This window comes from Protopterus annectens, chromosome 7.part1 (genome assembly GCF_019279795.1).
Source record: "Protopterus annectens isolate FY-2018-M chromosome 7.part1, PAN1.0, whole genome shotgun sequence".
Classification (NCBI taxonomy): Eukaryota; Metazoa; Chordata; order Ceratodontiformes; family Protopteridae; genus Protopterus; species Protopterus annectens.
In genome coordinates this window covers 366,172,238-366,188,859 of record NC_056740.1, presented here as the reverse complement: position 1 = coordinate 366,188,859, position 16,622 = coordinate 366,172,238, and the positions used below count along the sequence as shown (strand labels likewise).

The following is a 16,622-nucleotide window of genomic DNA, read 5'->3' as shown; positions in this document are numbered from 1 at the left end:
CAAATATTATGGCTCTCTAAGCACATTCAACACTTTCTGGCAACATTAACTTAAAACTATGAACTGTCACGTCAGTAAAAGTGATATGAAATTATTAATGTTTTAATTGCTGAAGGTTAAAAATATTATTATTATTATTAGCTTTACTTAACTTTTGTTTTAAAGACAAAATGGTTATATACTTATCATAATGTTAGATTTTCACTATCCAAGCTGGTCCACTTTAACACTAAGACTGGCTACCCACAGAGAGCAGTTGTTCAGCACCTTTAAAACTCTTTTAGGCTCAAAATCTCTTCCTCTAGCTGTCGCAGTGCATAAAAATCTACCAATTCTCCAGACGGGAGTTTGAGCTGAGGAAAATATTAAGTAAGAGAAGCTGTACAGCAGGCCACGAGTCATCCCTACAGGAAAGGCAAGGGTTTGCAAAGGGAAGGAGAGAAATCTGGGCAGTTTTTTTAAACTGGAGGGATACTGATCATAAAGTGGATGGATATGTATAATAAAGATATAACATTATGGTAAATGCATAACTTTTGTACATTACCTGAGCTAGTCTGTCTACCAGGACAGTATACCACAAAAAAGGACAACCCCAAAGCAGGAGCTCTACCTTTAGATCACACCCAGATTATTGTGTCTTGGAAATGTATACTGTTAAGCCCAAACTGTAGCTGCACAGATATTACCAAATATGGAATTTTGAAAAAAAAAAAAAAAAAAAAGAAAGAAAAATTTGCTACAGCTCTCACCGAATGTGCCTTAGGTTTACTTGGCAAGGTTACACTGCACTTTCCCAAAAGAGCATGTACATCACCTAGACAGTAACAATTGATCAAGTTTATCCCAGTTTGTTCAATACAAATGAGAAAAACTGTTGCTCCTACTGACATTTTTTGCTCTGTCTAAAAAAAAGTGTAGTTGCTGCTGCACATTTAAGCAATAAAGCAAGTGCTCTCTCTCTACAGCCAGTCCTGGCATAAGCACTGCAACTGTGCATAAAAATACCAGTTTTTTGTGAGACAGGATATATAAAATTTTGAAGATGAACTCGAATTTCAAACAATCTTCTAAATGATGCAACTTCGACCAGGAAAAGTGTCTTAGTCTACTTAAAACTATAGGACTTTCATCTTCACAGCTGTTGATAGAGAATGAGAACAATGTGCCAGCATCTTATGTTTTACCTTAGCAGGTAGAAATACCAAATAGCAGAGAACAGCAACGGTAAACTGAAGCATGACTTGTATTACCATTCAGTAAAATAAAATCACATTTATTTTCAAATAGGTAAGCGCTTTCACCACAAAATGTGGCTTCAGACCATTTACAAGTAAAAGTGCATAAACTGCCAAACATTTCCATTTATAAATAACACCTCCCCCTAATTAAATTCAAATGTTTGTTGTAGCAAATCAATTCAGCACAAAACACCCCCTAGTTGCTTGACATCATAAACAGATTAAAACAGCAACAAATTAACTATTTGTTGCTCACACATAAATAAAATCCACATTATAATACTCAAAATTCATAACATAATAAAATTGTATGCACGCTCCACTTTAGAATATATGCATATCTCATCCTTGGCAGCATAAATTATATTGTGCATCTATAGATCAACTAGCTATCCAATTGCTTTTGTTACACATAGATCGTCACACAATAATTTATTTAATTATTTTTATTTTACATTTGTTAACCGGGAAATTCTGACTGGACCAGGTCCATTTTCAGCGGAGACCCAGGGAGAAAAGCTCCAGCATCAAGTTATACAAATAAAGTACATCCAGCATAATACACAAAACAGGTTACATCATGTATGTTGAGCATAGTAATATAACAAGAAATTAATAAAAACACTCTAAATAAAAGATATAGAACATAGGTAAAAAACAATGTCAGTTACGGTACATCCAGCATAATACACAAACCGGTTTTATCATATATGCTGAGCATAGTAATATAACAAGAAATTAATAAAACACTCCAGGTAAAAAAAATATATAGAACATGGGTAAAAAGACAATGTCAGTTATACATTGGTAAGAGAATAAAATTTATCAAGTAAAATTCTATAGTTAAAAGTACCCTTTCAGATGACCAAGCCTATAGGGGATCAGAGATTCAGCATGTGATCAGAGAGGAGTTTGGGGAGTTAGTAGTAGTATGGGTAGGGTTATGTGATACAAGGGCATAACCAGGTACTAAGAAGGTGTGATCTGAGGGAGTATTTGAATATGGATGTGGAGGGGGCAGTGGACACGGATAGGGGGAAGAGAGTTCCAATTTCTGGCAACGGTGTGGGAGTAGAGCGCTTTCCCTGCATTATTGTTAGCCTTGGTGATGGAGAGGACAGATTTTACACTGGATCTTAAGTACCAGTTTGCAGTATAGACAGTAAGTAGGTTGGATAATGAAGGTTTTTTTTCAGGATATTTGACAATACTGTAGGCTGTGCCCAGCTGGTGATAGTTAAGTAGCTGTGGTAGCTCAAGCCATTTTAGTTATTTTACTGCAGCACAGTGATGTGTTCTATAGGATGAGTTAGTAGCAAACTTGGCTATTTTATTGTAGCAGGATTCTAGTTTGTCTAGGTCACATTGTCTGATTTGGGTAAAGATTGGTGTTGCATATAATAGAGTTGAGAGGAGGTGGCTTTGTGCAAGAGTGACTCTTGCTTTTTGTGAGAGAAAGGACTTGTGCCTTTATAGGGAGCCTAGTTTTTTGTGTACTAGTTTTATGGTATGTGAGATGTGAACATCAAAGTGGAGATTATTATCTATTTCAATGCCCAGAAGTTTGGTGTGGATAGAAGGGGAGATGGTGGTGCCATCCTTAGATGTTATGGTAAAGGAGAGTTTTTTTTTTTTTTTTTTTTTTTATCTATTACGGGTAAATAGTAGCAGTTTTGTCTTTCTGGGATTTAGAATTAGTTGGATACCTGATATCCATTTTTCTACTGAGTTAAAGGTATCTTGAGTGAGTGTATGTAGGGTGGTGGTAGATGAGGCGGAGCAGATCAGGATTGAATCATCCGCATATTGTATGAGTGTGGCATGTTGTGTAGAGCTATTGAGGTGATTTGTGAAAATAGAGAACAACAGCGGGCCCAGTATAGAGCCCTGTGGGACTCCTATAGTGGCTGGAAGTTGTGTAGACAGAGTTCCTTTCCAATGGACTGACTGTTGCCTGTCAGATAGGTAGCTTCTGAACCAGGCTACAGTAGAGGAGGTGAAGGATAATGATGTTAGTGAGTCTAGTAGATGTTAGTGAGTCAAGTAGAATGGAGTGGGAGACCATATCAAATGCTTTTGAGAGGTCTAGGAAAATGGCTGATACATATTTGTTATCATTCCTGTGAAGGTTTATATAATTAGTGAAGGATAGAAGGGCTGTGGTAGTGCTGTGATGTGGATGGATGGAAACCGTGTTGTGTGTTAGATAGTAGATTGTATGTGTGTTAAGAAATGTCATCACTTGCAAGTGGATGCATTTCTCAAGAATTTTGGATAAGGGGCAAAGGATGGCAATAGGTCGGTAGTTGGAGAATTTGTACGAATTACCTCCTTTATGGAGAGGAATGATGTGAGATACTTTCCAGAGTTTGGGTATGTAGGATTCTGGTATGGAGCGGTTGATAAGGATGGAGACAGGATATGATAGAGAGTCACTAGCCATTTTCAGGTATGCAGCAAGTATGTTATCAGCTGCCAGTGTGGTTGGCTTTAGTTTTAGGAGGAGTTTTTTGATAGTTGAGGTGGGCACTGGTGATAGGTTAGGTTGTGATTGAGGTAGACTGTTTTTGGTTATTTGACTGGACAGGGATAAGATGGATTTAGTAAAATGATTATTAAATTGAGAAGCTATGTCTAGGGTATTGTTAGTAGATCTGGGTGCTGGAGTTGTGGTTTTGCCTGGCTTTAGTAGGGAGTTAATGGCATGCCAGAATTTTTGTGGATTATTTGAACATTTCCTTTGGGTGCTAAGAAAATAGTTTTGTTTGTTTACTTTGGATTCAGCCTTAGCCTTGTTTCTAAGCTGTTGATAGTATTGCCTGGAGCCAGGGGTTTTGTCAGTTTTCCAGATTTTCCAGGCTTTATCTCTAGCTTTTAGTAAGGCTCTGGTGTTCCTGTTTAGCCATCTTTCTGTGTGTGTGTGTATATATATATATATATATATATATATATATATATATATATATATATATATATATATATATATATATATGTGACTTCGTATTAGGTAAATCTGATGCTACACGGTCTTTATGTTGTAGGAAATGCACTTTGCAAGTAGCCGAAAAGTACAGTTGTGTACCTACCATAAATGTAGATGTTAGAGTGTATTCACTGTTGCAGTCATTACTCTTGGGTTATCCTGCTGGCAGGCTACCCGCAGTCTGAATTCCAAAGTCTTGGTCCGGTGTCGGTTGCTGTCACCTCTTCCCCGACGTCAGTGCGCCAGTGGTATAAAAGATGCAGCCGATGCCATTTTCTTCAGTTTTTCTTGCCCCAGATGTCAGGTGCCCCCAAAAGGGTAGGCTAAAACTAAAATTATGCCAATAAACATGCATGCACTAAGGTAAACATTTACAAGCAAATACACCACATAGGTTGTATAGAATAGACAAGTACAGATAAGACCCAGCAAAAGAAAGGGGGATGGTGGGAGGGTAACCTGGACTGCAACAGTGAATACACTCGAACACCTACATTTATGATAGGTACACAACTGTACTATGTTCATCGTGTTTCACTGTTGCAGTCATTACTCTTGGGTTGAATCCCAAAGCTGAGGATGGGTGGCTGGGGCTAAATAGGATTAGGAGAGGCTATGAGGCCCTGCAGAACTGCAGTGGCAAAGCCTGCTCTGGATTTAGAGTAGAGAGGTAAGTGGTAGTGCTTTGTAAAAGTGTGCACTGAACTCCAAGTTGCAGCCTCCAAGATGTCTTTGGTTGGTACTCCTCTGAGGAAGGCTGCTACTTTGGCTGAATGTGGCCTAATGCCCTTAGGCACTGATTTGCCATGTTGTGAGAGTAGCAGAATGAATGCAATGGCCTATCCATTTTGAAATGGCCTGTTTTGAGATAGCCTTTTCTTGTGATCCTGCAGCATATGCCACTAAAAGTTGCTCAGTCTTTCTGAAAGCTTTAGTTCTGTCCAAGTAGAAGCGTAGCTGTCTGTGTATGTCCAAAGAATGCAGAAGTCTCTCACCCTTGTTCTGTGGGTTTGGATAAAAAGTAGGCAAGTCAATGGTTTGGTTAAGGGCCACACTGGACACCACCTTAGGCAGAAATGTCAGGTTTGTCCTCAGAGAAACCCTGTCTGGATGGAAAATTATAAAAGGTTCCACAACCATGAGTGCCTGTAACTCAGAGACTCGTCTTGCAGAGGTCATTGCTAGGAGCAGAGCTGTTTTCCAGGATAAGAATTTTATATCAGCTGTTGAGGCTGGCTCAAAAGGAGGCAGTGTGAGTTTTTCCAAGCCATAATTGAGGTCCCATGCAGGTACTGGTGCTCTCCTTGGAGGTCTTATGTTTTTGGCCCCTCTGAGGTACTGCCTTATTAAAGAATGAGAAAAAAATAGGAGGTTCCGTATTGTAATGGGGTGAAATGGCAGAGGCATGGATCTTAATTGATGAAAAGGATAGGTCTTTGTCCAGCATCTCAGTTAAGTATTGTAAAATCTGAGGAATATTTGGTACAAACATGTCAATTCCTTGTGCCTGGTTCCAAGCACAGAATCTCTTCCATTTTCCTGGCCTCCAAAATAACACCCATCACATCTTTGGAGAGAGGAGTGTTCTGAATGGCTACATTATCTGCCATGCTGCCAGATTTAAGGTCCCGAGTTGGCTGTGCAGGTTCTGATTGTTTTGTTGGGTCAGTAAGTGAGGAATATGAGGCAATGTCCAAGCTGGACCTTGAGACAAGTTCTTTAGGATTGGGTACCAGTGCTGGCATGGCCAGTCTGGGGCAATCAGTATAATTTTTGGCTTCTCTCGTCTGACCTTTAGGAGTACCTTGGGGAGGAGAGGCAGTGGAGGAAAGGCATATACTGTTAGGTTTTTCCAGCTGAAGGATAAGGCATCCACTTTCCATGCTTGCTTGTGATAAGACCTTGTGCAGAATCTCTGTAGTTGGCAGTTGTGAGGGGAGGCAAATAGATTTATGTCTGGGCATCCCCATTTCCTTGTTATCATGCTGAAGACTTGTGGATCCAGTTTCCACTCGTGGGGATCCATGAGGTTTCCACTTAGTTCGTCTGCCAGAGTATCTTTCCTGGCAGGAATTGTGCTTGCAGGTGAACTTGATAAGTCAATGCTGTGTCCCACAAAGTCATGGCTTGTCTGCAGAGGGGGTAGGAATGTGTGCCTTCCTGCTTGTTTATGTACCACATGACTGTAGTATTGTCAGTCTTTAAATCAGTAGTTGTCCTGGATGAAGTAGATCCTTGAAAACTGTCAGGGCATTCTGAACAGCTAGCATCTCTTTTTGATTGATATGAAGATGCATCTGGCTTGCAGGCCATGTGCCCTGAATACATCTTCCTGCCATGTGGGCCCCCCAGGCATAATCTGATGCATCCGTTATTAGTGTCTGGCTGGCGGTGGGTAAAGTGAATGGCTGTCCCTTGTTGTGGTGACAGGCCTGTGCCCACCATCGAAACTCCTGTTTCAGGCAGGGAATGAGGGTAATTAATGTTTCCAGGCTGTGGTAATGTTGAGTCCAAACACTTTTTAGATACCATTGTAGTTTCCTCATATGCAGTCTGGCATATGGAATTAGCAGAATGCAGGATGCCATGAAGCCCAAAGCCTGCAGAATTTTTCTTGCAGATAACTGGGTCTTTGTTGCCAACATTTTGAAGTAAGAAGTCAGTTGCCTTTGTTTGTCTGGCATGAGATAAGTCATCTGGGCAGTTGTATTTAAGCTTGCACCCACGAATATTATCTCTTGAGAGGGTACTAGCTTTGATTTCTTTTCGTTTACTGTGTACCCTAGGCAAATAATCTTTTTACAAACGCCAGATGCTTTAGTAGGATGTCCTTGTTCTCTGCTTGAATAAGGCAGTCATCCAAGTAAGGCTATATTTGGATTCCTCTTTGTTTGCAAAATGCAATTACTGGTGCCAGGCATTTTGTGAAGACCCTGGGTGCAGTAGATAAGCCAAAGGGCAGTGCAGAGAATTGGTAGTGCATTAAGCCAGTTATGAATCTGAGGTATCTTCTGCAAGATTGTCTGATTGGGACATGCAGGTATGCCTCTTTTAGGTCCAAAGTTACAAGCCAAGCCTTCTTGTCCAGCATGGGCAGAAGCTGCTGCAGAGTCAACATTTTGAATTTTGGAACGTCCAGAAATGTGTTTAGAATAGACAGGTCCAGTATTGGTCTCCAGGCTTTGTCCTTTCTGGGTACCAAGAAAGGTCTCGAGTAAAATCCTTGTCCCTGCTCTTGCTGTGGTACTCGCTGAATGGCCCTCATGTCCATGAGGGATGAAACTTGCTTTTGTGCCTCTGCCCATTGATTGTGTGGCAGGTCTGGCATACCTTTTGCTGTTGGCGGGGTGTGAAAGTGGAACCTGTAGCCCTGAGACACTATGTTCAAGACCCATTTGTCCTGGGTGATCATGTGCCAATTTTGTGAAAAAAGTGCTAGTTTCCCCCCTAAGGGGGCTGTCAAAAGATAAGTGCTTGGTGCTGGCAGAGGAAAGTCATTGGGACTGCTTCCTGTATGGCTGTGCTTTGTCTTCTCTGCTTTTGGAGGTAGAAGCACCCCAATGATTAGGCCTGTATGAGCCTTGGGGCTGGGATCTGCCTCTGGGGCATCTGTATCTGCCTCTTTGTGGCCTGTCTGACACTGGAAATGACCAATTCTTTTGTAGGCCAGTTCCTGCTAAATCTGGGTGGCTGCACCTGTAAGAAATCCTTAACTGTCTGCATAGATTTCACTTTGTCCTCCATTTCCTTCAACACCTCTTCTGATTTAACACAAAACAAAGTATTATGCTGTAATGGAGCATCTAATAATTTTGCTTCAACATGATCAGGCAGATTCTGTTCCTTTAACCAAGCATGCCGTCTAATGACAGAACGCGTAACAGCGGCCCTGCAAGAGGCCTCCAGAGAACCAAAACCACATTGCAAAGTATGCTTTCCCACTTGTTCAGTTGCATGCAATAAATCCTGCATTTCCTTGTTTTCTGCACATTCAGAATTTGTCAACATTTTCTGTTTAAGCAGTGACATTAAGTATTGCTGATATTTAAGCATATGAAATTGACAATTTAAAGCCCTCACAGCCAAGATAGCAGAAGTGTAAACCTTTTTCCCCCCATCTGTCCAATGCCCTTGAATCTCTGTCAGAGGGGATAGGGGTTTTTGCAGTGGAAGCCTTGACCCCTTTGGGACCCTGAGAAATAGTTTCTGGGTCAAGAAATTTATGTGAATCTGGAACCCTGTAGTTTGTCTGGCTTAACAGGTGCAGGGGGTAAAGAGTCAGGAGACAGGCCGGACTCTGAAAATATATCTACAATGTCTAAAACAGGAGGGATAGCAAGAGACCTGTGCTGAGGTAGTAAAAGTCTCTGAGCCTTTTCTTAGATTCTGAGTAGTCTTGGCTCTCCCAGTGGAAGTGCTCCCTCATGGTATGCAGGGTTTTCCCAAAAGAATAATCCTCAGGAGGGGAGGCTGAAGGGATAGATTCTTCAGCATCGGAATCCTCATAGGTAGGGAGAGAGTATTCCTGTTCAGAAGAGGAGTCAGAGGAAATGGAAACCTGATCTGAAGATTCATATTCTGTTTCTTGCCTAGGCCTCTTATCAGGAGGGGGATGGGAACCCCTGATCAAAGTAATTAGGTCTTTGGCCATTTTGAGCATCTGTTTTTTAGGCATGGAGGCATGTCCATGGTTGCTGCACTTGTTTCTTTGTCTTTAGTGGAGCTTTAGTCTTTGAAGCTGTAGTCGGTTTTATATGTAACTGTGTAAGCCTGAAAACACCCTCAGAAGCCAATGCCTGCTCAGCGGCTCCGGACCCATCTGAGGGAATATTTTCCAAGTGTCCAATACCTTGGGTTTCCAGCGGCCTAGTCTGCTCCACATGGAGTCAGAAGCGGGCTGTAGCTCTGAGGTAGCGGGCGTCAGGGGCTGCGAAAGCGCCTCACTGAGAACCAGCGACTGGCTTAGAAGAAGCCTCGTCGTCCGTTTTGGACCTTGGATGCCTGTCTTCCTTTTCCTTGCGTTTCTTGTGAATTGCAGTAGTCGGATGGCTATCTGACGACATTGTATAATTAAATCTTCGGCCAAAGTAATGAAATGCAAAATCATACCGACGCTTAATAGTGCGTTGGTTAAATCTAGCACAAAACCTGCAACTAGCAACGTCGTGATCAGTGCCTAGGCAAGGAATACAATAAGAATGGAAGTGCTTATGAGGTATTTGCTTCCCACAAGAAATACAATTATTAACTTTCTGACATCGGTCTGGAGCAAGAAAAAAGTTTCCCCAACAGGGTACTTCGCTTTAAATGAAAACTTCGGATCTGAAATTCGAATGCGAAAATCTCAGGAGTCGGCCGACCGGCACTTGCAAACTGCTTCTGCTTCGAGCAACACGCGGCAAGAAAGACTGAAGAAAATGGCGTCGGCTGCATCTTTTATACCCTTGGCGCACTGACGTTAGGGAAGAGGCGACAGCAACCGACGCCGGACCAAGACTTTGGAATTCAGGCCGACTGCGTGTAGCCTGCCAGCAGGATAACCCAAGAGTAATGACTGCAACAGTGAAACACGATGAACATCAGTGAACTATTCAGACATTTATGCTTTTAAGGAACAGAGGCATGGCGTGATGACGTCACAATTAGGGAGTGCTTTTGAGAAGTAAATAGTAGAGTGAGTGCTTAACAGCATTCATGCTAAAAAAGGGGGTTTATTGCAAAAGTAAACTGGATAAGTGCATATTTAACTGCATTTTGGAACCAAGTATGGATATATAGATAAATAGGCTTGTCATTCATCTATGTTTAACAAGGTACAGTAAACGGTTTACTTGAATGACGCAAAATAGAAATCACTTTTTGATTGATCATTGTCAGCATACAAAGGGTTGTAAGCTGAACGATTATGTTATCACATGTTTGATGGTATTATATCTTTCATTTGAAAGGACCTAGCTACACCACAGGATAGACTTGGAGGGATATTTAAATGTGTGCAATATGACTTGATCCATGTGTAAGTAATGATGTACTGACTTGAATGATCTGGGTTCTGGAGTCGAGCGAGTGCGTGACCATATAAATCAGCTATACCCAAGTAGGAAATGTTATGTTATGATGATATAAATTTATTATTGTGTGACAATCTATATATAACAAAAGCAACTAGATAGCTAGTTGATCTATACATGCACAATACAATTTATGCTGCTAAGGATGAGATATGCATATATTCTAAAGTGGAGCATGCATACAATTTTATTATGTTATGAATTTTGAGTATTATAATGTGGATTTTATGTATGAGCAACAAATAGTTAATTTGTTGCTGTTTTAATCTGTTTATGATGTCAATCAACTAGGGGGCGTTTTGTGCTGAACTGATTTGCTACAACAAACATTTGAATTTAATTAGGGGGAGGTGTTATTTATAAATGGAAGTGTTTGGCAGTTTATGCACTTTTACTTGTAAATGGTCTGATGAAGCCACATTTTGTGGTGAAAGCGCTTACCTACTTGAAAATAAATGTGATTTTATTTTACTGAATGGTGATACAAGTCGTGCTTCAGTTTACCGTTGCTGTTCTCTGCTGTTTTGCCTACAGTTTACAACGGGTCTGTTTGCCTACTGGGGAACATTCTTTCTTTGAAATACCAAATAGCTAAATTTACAATCCAACTGTTTATCAGAAAAAGAAACACTTCTATGTCAGGTCAGCTAATATATGATCTTTCTCCTCTTCTTGCAAGTCAGCTAATATATGATCTTTCTCCTCTTCTTGCAGAAATATACACATCAGTTTTAGTTCTGCAATAATGGCAAATTATTGTGCACATACCCCTGGTAGTACTTTCCTTTGCAAAGTGATAAGCCTTACAAACAGCCCCCACTGGAAGCCAGGCATAATGACAAATTATAGACTGTGGGGGCAGATTCCAAAAGGCTTGCTCTCAGTGAAAGTGGCTTACTCTGGCATATTATACCCAAGTCACTTATGTGGACAGCAAATCCTTTGGAATTAGGGCAGGCTTACACCAGAGTAAGTCACTTACACTAACAAATCTTGGAATTGTATACTGAAGATGTTGTAAAATTACAATAATAAAGTAGACAGTTAAAGTAATATTGTAGGTCAAGTCTTTATCATGTTTGTAAAAAAAAATAAGCAATTAGTTTCAGCCTTTTGCATCCACAGTTTAACTCAGGCAAAAATGCCCATTCTGAAGAGATGACATAAAAGTCCACAAACAATAGCTGCGATAATGACTTACTCACACATACCCAACCTATGTATATGCAAACACAGTGACACCACATCTGACAAGCCAGATCAATAACTATTTCACTGTTTGTAATGACAGCACGGGTTAGTAAATTTTATTCATACTGCCTCCAAACCCTGTAATTATATCCACTTTATTGCTTCTATACATCTCAAATGTCTGACCATGATCATACCATAACAATAATTGGTATAGCAATGCATTTCAACTTGTTTCACCAAAACACACACACACACACACACACACACACACACACACACACACAAGCTTAGCAAAATCAGATAAAAAATGCTTAATGGTGATTGCAGCCCTATCCACTAATTATGTCATGAAAGACTGTGTACCACAGATGTCTGATTGTAATGAAATCATGGTCACAGTAATATCTTTGGACTCTTTCACACAAAGATATGCTAGCTATTAAAAGCCATGTCTATGGCCGTAACTTGTCAAAAATGGTCTCGGGTCACTCTTTCATCCACGGACTGCTTCAGTATCTACCCATAATTTACACTTTCCTTACTGTGTACTCCTCAGATATGTAATTCTGACAGTGTACATCTCACATGTGTGATTCTGACCAAATAATAATTAATCTACTTGATACTAGTCATGGTAATGTATTAAAGTTTGTTTTTTTCAAAAGACATATAATAGCCCTGCCTTGCCAGAACACTGACTATGTATTCACATTTAAACACAGATTGCCTCTGTGCCCATGAATTACAGCAATTTTGTTGACTGTGTAAACCTCAGATGTCAAATTGCAAACAATTAAAAAATAAAAGTAATGCATTTTAACTTCTTACACATTAAAATACAACTGACTTGCCAAGCCAGAGCAACAGCTATTTAACTGTGATCAAATGACATCTGGAGTCAGTCTCTTTTATCCACAAAGTACCTCCATATCCATGCATTACAATAACTTTACTGACTATACAGTCCTCAGAAGATGGAATGTGAGTGATTAAAAGAAATGACCACACTGATGAATGCCTACTTGATTCACTTTAACCTTGCCAAGTATCATCAATGACTATTAAACTGTGATAAAATTATTGCAAGGGTCAGTCACTGTCATCCCCAGAATGCCTTCATACCTACCACTTACAGCCACTTTATCAATGGTCAATAAATGAAAAATACCCATAATACACACACACACAAACACACACACGTCACACAAAAGATGCTCCACAACAATAGCATTTTAGCTTGTTACTATCAGAGTGCAACCCATTCCCACCCCTGAACACATCTCTCATATGCATACACATATACTGTGCCCCTGAAAACCAGCGTAATGATCAGTTACCAGCTTCCCTAAAACCAGATATTCACAACAGGCAACAAAACTGTGAATAAGTGAAACATGTAAGGATCTCAGCAATGCATCTCATCTTGCTACTCACAGATGGTTTCCTCTCTTTCATTCCACAGAAAAAGCCTTCATCTCAGTTTGCCCCACCCAAAAAAAATGATCACCTCCGACATGTAACTGCAAAAGAAAAGAAATAGTAGCTACAGTAATACATCAAGCTGCTGCTGTCAGTCATAGCCATGCCTATCCCCAATCCCTAATAATAAATCAATAAAATTTAAATTCTCTCTCCACTCTCCAAAATACTAGAGAGATGCATACACTCTCAGGTCTCAGACTACCTCCTTACTAACAACCTCCTTTCCAATACTCAAATGGTTTCCGACCAAACCATAGCACCACCACTGCCTTACTCTCCTTTGCTAACACTATCCTTTAGCATAAAAACAATGGCTATCTCTCCTCTACTACTTTCCTAGACCTATCTAAAGCATTTGACATGGTCCCACACAAACAACTTATCTCTGTCCTCCATAACCTATCCTTCTCTCAGTCAGTCACCAACTGGTTTCAGAGTTACCTGTCTGACCGCCAACAATCCGTTGTATGGCAGAATGACACATCTCCCCAACTACCTGTCTCTATAGGGGTTCCCCAAGGATCTATCCTTGGACCCCTACTCTTCTCTGTTTACACCAATAATCTAGCCTCTGCCACCAAACATGGCACACTCATACAATACGCAGATGACTCTACCATCATCTGCTCAGCCCAGTCCCTACCCAAACTGCAGAAAGTCACACAGGAAGCCTTTTCCTCTGTTGAAACTTGGTTATCAGATTCCCAATTAATACTCAACCCAAACAAAACTAAACTACTCATCTTCCAACCCACCAAACATACTCAAAACAACTCTCTCTTTAACATCACAGCAAAAGACAACACCACTATATACCCAACTGAACACACCAAATTGCTAGGAGTGGAAATAGACAATAAACTAAAATTTGACATTCACATATCCATGACCATAAAAAAGTCCACAAAAAACTAGGAGTGTTATACAGAAATAAGAAACTTCTCACCAAAGCAGCAAAGATTTCAACAGCAAATTCCCACCTTATCTCCACCCTACTTTATGCCTCTCCAATATATACCAACCTAAGGCAATGTGATCGAAACAAGCTAGAGACCTGCTACAACAAAATCACCAAATTCGCCACAGGGGCATCCTACCGTAGTCACCACTGTCTCTCACTTGCTGAACTGGGCTGGCTTGAACTCCTTCACCTCCTTCAGTGGTATCAACTCTCACTCGCCCATAAACTAGTAAACCATCCACTAAATGTCCCATCCCTCCTGAATCTACTCCAACCCTATTGCACCACCAGACCACTAAGATCCAGCAACAAAAATCACTTGCAGATCACTAAAGCCAATAACTCTGCTGGTGAAGCACTATTCTCTTGCACCATAGCGAAATTATGGAACTCCCTTCCACCCACAATTACCTCCGTACCATCATGCACTCATTTCAAAACTTTACTAAAAGCGCACCTAAAAACATGCTGGCTATGGCCTTGCGGCTCCCACTCTAATATCACCCACCCCATACAACCATTACCTTTCTTTCCACTCCACTAACTACCTTGATTATAGCAAGCTCAGATGCTCATAAGCATTGTACTACTTATACAGCAGGAACTTCTTATTGTAACATTTGTTAATGTCTGTTATGTACTTCACAGATAAAGATTCTAGTTGTCTACTGATGTACTATGTTCTTCATCTGTAAATATGTTGTAAGTAATTGCTATGTTAAATTGTTAATCGCTATGTAATTCAATGTAACTACTGTCTATTTTAACTGTGGAGCTTTTCTCCCCGGGCCTCTGCTGAAAATGGACCTACGTCCAGTCAGACACTCCCGGTCAACAAATGTAAATAAAATAAATAAAATTAAAATAATAAAAATAAATAAATAGAAAAAAAAGAATGGGTTGTTTCTGGGGGCAGTGTCTACTGTTATGCTGCCCACAAGTACATCTGGTGCCCTGCCAGTAATTAGGAAAATAGGCCTTATTTCAGTTGTGCTGGTAAATACCACCAATAAGCCCAGTTGGGTCCAACACATACAGTAATATCCTGAACACTGAAAACAAGGGCCTCTTGAACTTACTATCAAAATGCTTATGATCTTTTGAAGTACTAAATTTTGCAAAAGACATAAAAGAATGGAAGTGGGATCTTCAGAAAAGGGAAAGAATAAATTACACAGAAATAAACAATTTGTAGGAACAAAATATGCAGAATCATGTTCTACAGGAGATATGAAAGTTAAGGGAAGGCAGGACTTGAGCCATTTATATATATTTTTTTCAAAACAAGAAACATCTTTATTAAATTATCATACATTTATATAAATGAAAATCAAAACATGCTGACATATTTTTACTTACAAACATTATAATCTATCCAGCTATTGTCCGTCAAACATTAGACAGCTTACTCAAATACTGTCTTTTTTTACACCTCATTTCTCCTGCAAAATGTAATTCTGCACATTTTATTCCCAAAATTTCCATTTTCTTCCGATATTTGTTCCTACCCTTTTCCAAAGATTCCATTTCCAGTTATTTTATCTGTTACTATGTTCACTACTTCTAGTACAGTTATATTAGACTTTGATTTCCATTTTCGAGTAATGGCTTTTTTGCTACCCACCATAATTAGACTTGGCAAGGCCTTGCTTCTTCTTTCGGCTTTTCCCTGTTAGGGGTCGCCACAGCAGATCACCTGTCTGCTCATGACTGACAGTGGAGTTTTACGGTGTCGAGTTGCCAGCCCGGCGCCCAACCTTCCACAGAAGAAGGCACACACACGCGCCTAGGGGCCAATTTAGAGTGTCCAATCCACCTACAGCATGTCTTTGGGAGGTGGTAGGAAACCGGAGCACCCGGAGGATACCCACGCGACCACAGGGAGGACAAGCAGACTCCACACAGAAGGCACCCCAGCAGAGGATCGAACCAGAGAACCTCTTGCTGTGAGGCGGCAACGCTAACTGCTGCACCACCATGGCTGCCCATACTCAGCAAGGCCTTATGTCTAGGCAATTCCAATTCTGTATCTTGGCTCAAAAACGAATTTCCAATTCGGTATCTTAGCTCAAAAACGAATTTCCTTAGTTATAACAATTTGCTCACCCAGTATTTCTGAGAGAGTAGTCTGCAGGGAATTTTTTTCTTCACCATCACACCTCCAATATTTGCTATCTACCCAATGAAAAATTCTTTGGAGTCTGCTTAGGGTATAAAAATACCTATGTAAGCACTCCCAAACAAAGATCCTACATTGTCTTGACTTTGTTGCAAACTGCAGAATTATACATATACATGTCTCTTTGTGAATTGCTTATCCAGTCTCTCTTCTCAATCCTTTCTCCCCTCCTCTGATTGAGTTATCATGCAATATTTTATAAGTTTTACGAACTGTCCCTATTTTAACAGCAAACTCTACCAGTACTGGATTTTCACTTATGATCCCACTATTTTTTTCTCTTTGCCTATACTCTGATATCAATTCTGATAAGAAAGGCGATCTCTGGTCTGAATCCAAATAAATTATTGGCCTCTTCCCATTCTATTACCTTTCCCTCTCTAATTATTTCATAGGTTCATATGTAGGTACTAGGCTGTTGGCCCTAGGGCCTATATAAGCCTAGCCAAATAGTACCCTGGCTTTCGCCACCCAAGAAAATTATTTTCCTGTGCCCCTGTCGAGCAGAGCC

At 40.3% G+C, this 16,622-nt stretch overlaps 1 protein-coding gene across 4 annotated transcripts in view; it reads right to left on the bottom strand.

Moving 5' to 3' along the window:
* Positions 1 to 16,622, bottom strand: part of KCTD6 (potassium channel tetramerization domain containing 6) — a 269,008-nt gene that overhangs the window by 160,056 nt on the left and 92,330 nt on the right. The gene's annotated exons all lie outside the window — the stretch shown is intronic.